Raw genomic sequence first — 5,569 nt, forward strand, 5'->3', positions numbered from 1 at the left:
CGCAGGAGAATTGCTTGAACCCAGGAGGCAGAGGTTGCGGTGAGCCAAGATCGCACCATTGCACTCCAGCATGAGCAACAAGAGCAAAACTCTGTCTCAAAAAAATAAAAAAACTAACTAACATGGAAACAGAAAACCAAAACACTGCATGTTCTCACTCATAAGTGGAAGGTGAACAATAAGAGCATATGGACACAGGGAGGGGAAGAACACACACCACGCCTGTTGGGGGCTCGGGGGCAAGGAGCGGGAACTTACAGGACAGGTCAATAGGTGCAGCAAACCACCATGGCACATGTATACCTAGGTAACAAACCTGCACGTTCTGCACATGTATCCCATTTTGTTGTTGTTGTTTGTTTCTTTGCTTGTTTTTAAGAAAAAAAAGAAAAACTCACCTCTAAATTGTATTCTAAAGGCATTTGTAACTCATGCATTTGCTAGAGTCCGCTGTTTTGGTCTGAATTTTGGTGTGGCTTAACTCTAATTTCTTTTATAGCAAAGTCCTACCAGTACAATTAAGAAAGGTTTCCTTGATAATATTTTTTTTTCTATCAGCTTTCACTTTTTTCTTATCTACTTCCCCTGCCAGTGACCTTTGCCTTTATGTCATCTTGATCATTACACCACAGACTGAACACTTTGAAAAGTGCTGAGATATTGCACTCTAATGTAATTGTAATGCATTAGTTCCATTTTGCCAACACGTAGCACTTTAACACTTCACTGGCAAACAAGCTGGTGATGAAAAAAGCCAGGCTTTCTGCCTTGTGAATCCTTCACCAATTTTCTTGATTAGAAGAATTTAAAGAGGGTTACTAAACAAACTGAACTTCCCACATTTTCTATGGACAGAACTTGAGAGTTTAATGTCATAGTTGAATTTATTAGCGCTATTATATTTATCAAGAATTAGGTAGCATGTTCTTTCTTTCTATCTTTGTATGTTTAGCATCTATTACAATGTCTGGTAGAGAGTGTCTGGAGACAATTCTCCTTGGATTTCTCACATTTCTACATGTCTTACGAGTAAAGGGATTGACTGACCTTGTTCTGCACTATTTTTCAAGGATGTTTGTGTAGCAGACCACCTTGGAAGAGTGAAAAAGTGTCTCAAGAGTAATGAGTAGGCATGCTTCCTGTTCAGTGTAAAAGGCCTGGTTTCCCTAAGCTCAGAGTTCCTCTCAAATGCTGACACTGGCTACTTCTACTGCTGTAAGTAACAAAATCACTTGTCTCTGACCCAAGAATGTCATGACTTCTACCAGCTTCTTTGAAACTGGCAAGCTAACAAATAGCTTCAAAATAGGATAAAATAGGATAAAATCTCAGATCTTTCAAGTTCTTAAGAGTAAGTGCTCAAAAAATGGGGGATGTTGTTGAATTAATTAAAAAATATATAGGTGGCTTAACATTCTTCCGAATAGTCCACAGTTATCCAAAGAAAGAGCCCAAGAACTTCTATTGGTAAGGAGCTATTTCACAATATATTTTTATTAAAGTACTAGTGTGTGTTAGTCAGCCTATGTTTATTTTAGATATCGTTGTTGACTTTAAAATGTTGGCAGCAGTATGTTTGAACTCAGCTAAACATTGAGTTGCATGATGGGAACCGATTATTTATTTAAGCATTACCTAGTTAGGTAGGAACTGAAGACTTTGAATAGTTTCTACTTGCTTCTACATCAGTGTCCCTAATGGATGAGGCTATACTTTTGGTATACAGAGCTGAAATTGTATTCTTGCTTTCTAAAATTAACAGCTGATTCTCTTTAAAGTGACATTTTCACTTAGAACACAGAAACATTGACTTTGGTGTTTGTTTTTCCATGTGCTTTAGAGATGCTTTTGTTTTTCTCTCAATTTTAGAATGCCTGACAAACCTGAACCAGGAAACCCTTTACCAACAGGAAATGACCCAGTCTTTCTGCATGGCAGGTGGCCACGCTGCCACCTGCTCCCCTCCTGTTAGTCATGACTCCAAGAGTCTTGACAGAGGGCTGGTCTTGACAGGCAACTGGAAATCTGGAAAGAAAATCTCTCTTCAAAGGTAAACAAGTGATTCAGGTTAATTACCTTTCATAATTATCTTAGAAACTGTATGGCATATTAGGAGAGAAAAGGTACTAGGATTGGAGACATAGGTTTACTTCTAGTCTTGCTACTTTTTCTGGATTCTGGGCAAGTCATCTGAACTCTCTGAGTCTTAGTTTTTCCTGTTGTAAAATAATAATAATAATAACGATGAAGTAATACAACACCTTCTCTACCTATATCATAACATTGTTTGGAGCGTCAAACAAAATAGCTCAGTTCTGGTCAGTAAACGTAGCAATCATATAGCCTTTTGTCAACATTTTGGTTATACATTTAGAAGGGCTTTGAAGACCATAAAAGTTTATATAAATGGAAGTATTGTTAGTATTATTAGTAAGGAGTATACCCTGCACATTCATTTTAACTTCTTGCATCACTCTTTTGCTTTGAACAAAATGTCACTCTAAGGATTAAGCAAATGTGCCCTTGAGTGCTATACATTGAATTTTTATTTTTTACTTTTCTTTTTATTTTTAGTTGACATGTAATAATTGTACTTATTATGGGATACAGTGATATTTCAATACCCATGTATACAATGGATAATGATCAAATGAGGGTAACTAGCACATCCATCATCTCAAATATGTATCATTTCTTTGTATTGTGAACATTCAAAATCCTTTCCTTTAGCTTTTTAAAAATATGCAATAAATCATCATTAACCATATTCCCCTCACAGTGCTGTAGAGCACCAGAATTCCTTTCTTCTATCTAGCTGTAATTTTGTATCTGTTGACCAACCTCTCCCCAACCTCTCCAAACCCCTACCATTCCCAACCTGTAATAGTCAAAATTTTGCTCTTTACTTCTATTAGCACAGAATGTTTTTAGCCCCCACATATGAGTAAGAACATGCAGTACTTATCTTTCTGTGCCTGGGTTATTTTGCTTAACATAATGTCTTCCCGGCTCATCCATGTTGCCATGAATGACAGAATTTTATACTTTTTTATGGCCAACTAGTATTCCATTGTGTATGTCACATTTTCTTTCTGTTCTTCTGTTGATGGACATTTTGGTTGATTCCATACATTGGCTATTGGGAATAGTGCTGCTATAAACATAGGAATGCAGAGATCCCTTTGATATACTGACTTCTTTCCTTTGGATAACTACCTAATAGTAGAATTGCTGGATCATATGGTAGTTCTATTTTTAGTTTTTTGAGAAACCTCTACACTGTTTTCCACAATGGGTTTACTAATTCACACTCCCACCAACAGTGTTTAAGGGTTCCCCCTTTTCTGCATCCTTGCCAGCATTTGTTATTTTTTGCTGTTTTCACAAGAGCCATTCTAACAGGGGTGAGGTGATATTTCATTGTGGTTTTAATTTGCATTTCTCTGATGATTAATGATGCTGAGAATTTTTTAATATACATATTTGTGGTCTTTTGTCTGTCTTTTGAGATATCAATATATCTATTTGGATCGTTTGCCCATGTAATTCCAATTGGTTGGCACCTGCAAAACCATTTCTAACATCCTCTCATGACTGTGGGTGGATGGAAGGATGAACACTTGGGTTACTAAAGCAAATACGGACTTTTGTTGTTCTTGTAAGGGCTGGTGGGGGAGAATGCTTTTATATAGCCATGAAATAGCAGGGAGAAAAGCTCTGAGATCCTCCAGTGTGTAGGGAATATTCTCTGCTTTTCTCGTGCTCTGTACCAATCTAACCTGGGCTCTTCTTCCTTAATGTGCTGTCATTAGCTTTGCCTTTCTCGTATCCCATAGTTGTGTACTATAGTGAGAAAAAGACATAGGAAAGACTGCACAGCTCTTCATAGCTTACAAATCATTTTCATAATTGTCATCATGTTTAAACACCACTGGGACACTGCTAGGTAGGCATAATTGCACCTGTTTTATGGTGAATAAACTGACAAAGTTAAGGGACATACCAATGTCACACAGGAGATGAGGCTGGGGCTCAAGAGGCCTCTGTCAAGCTCATGGTTGTTTCATTCTTCTGGGCCGCCTCTGGGTTAAAACTTTTTAAAAAGTAAATTCTGAAATGGTTAGAATGGATTAGGGTAGGAGAGAGTGCAGAATGAGTTTGCAGTGAAGCATCTTCGAGGGACAACACAATAGTAAACCTCCTCTTCCTTCTCATACCTTGTAATCAGAGATTAAGAAGCTCCTTGCCCTCTCATGAAGAAATTGATCTCATTAGGGTCATCTCTATATTAATGGCAGAAATTGAGTCAATATGTTGATCTTGGGCCCCTGAAAACAAGCGTTTTTTGGGTCCAGGGATGGAATTCAGGCAGTTCATGGGCCTGCATGAAGAAAAACATTCCTGTTTTTGATTTCCTGAACCTCTAGCATTTCTCTCAGTTATGAATTTAGACTCCAAACCATGGCAATTATTAGCTGTTCCTATAAGTATGTCACCAAGGTAAGTAAAAAATATATTTTCCTCTCACAAGATAATTTTAGATATAGTAACGCCCTGCGTAAAAATTGCAGGTAACTACAGACTGCATATGCAACAGTGGTCCCATAAGATTATATATGTTTACTGTATATTTTCTATGTTTGGACACACAAATACCTTCTGTTGTATGACAATTTCTTACAGTGTTCAGTAGAGTAACTAGCTGCAGCCTAGAAACAATAGTCTGTACTATACATCCAGGTGTGTAGTAGGCAATATCATCATAGGTTTGTGTAAGTACACTTTGTGGATATTTGCACAGTGACAAAATATCCTAATGACCCATTTCTCAGGATGTACCCTCATCCTTCACCCGTCACCATCAAGCAATGCATGACTGTATCTTGAAACTATCCTTTGCACTAATCACAACTTCAAAATATGGTAGCTACTAGGCTTGCACCTGGATCTTATTATTTAATATGTTAAGAAACACATATGTTATTTTATAATGGAATTTTAAGAGTAATTTTGATAACTGTATTTCCATATAATTATTTTTCTATTTCAGTTGTCATTTATGTATTCTATTTTATGCCTTTAAAAACAGTACTCTGAGAGGGGTACAGGTATTACTCTGCTACCACATGGGTCCACAGTGCAAATAAAAGTTTTAAAACTTGCTCTAAAAGACATTCACTGAAAATCTTAAATTATTCCCTAGGAATAAAATTTTCAAAACTTTTTTTTTAAGGAAGAGAGATGTTAGGGCAACAATTCCTTAATTTCATCATCTCTTCCATTTATTTACTTGATTGAATGAATTCTTGACAAATAACACATGTGTAATAAACATGCGTAGAAATGATGCCCCTTTTTATTCTTGGCAAAATTAACGGTGTGCTGAAAACAAACTGAGTTTGGTTCATGGGACATTTCCTGAAAGGAATGGCAATTTAAGACAGAATAAAGTGGAAGGGGAAGGAATATCTATGTGGAGGATTTAGCCAACGATAAAATCTTACCTTGAAGAAGAACTTCTGCATTGAGTCTGAAAACAACATTTGTCTTTATGTGAAAATCCATGCCC

General features: G+C 36.8%; 1 long non-coding RNA gene across 1 annotated transcript in view; it reads left to right on the top strand.

Moving 5' to 3' along the window:
- LOC108518294 (uncharacterized) overlaps positions 1-1,988 on the top strand; it is a 3,959-nt gene extending 1,971 nt beyond the window's left edge. The window contains exons 2-3 of the long non-coding RNA XR_001882342.1: positions 1,071-1,215; positions 1,870-1,988. This is a non-coding gene — a long non-coding RNA (uncharacterized LOC108518294). The remainder of the gene's footprint in view (positions 1-1,070; positions 1,216-1,869) is intronic.
- The last annotated feature ends 3,581 nt before the right edge of the window (positions 1,989-5,569 follow it).

The sequence above is a fragment of the Rhinopithecus bieti genome, unplaced genomic scaffold, assembly GCF_001698545.2.
Source record: "Rhinopithecus bieti isolate Rb0 unplaced genomic scaffold, ASM169854v2 scaffold_42565, whole genome shotgun sequence".
Lineage (NCBI taxonomy): Eukaryota > Metazoa > Chordata > Mammalia > Primates > Cercopithecidae > Rhinopithecus > Rhinopithecus bieti.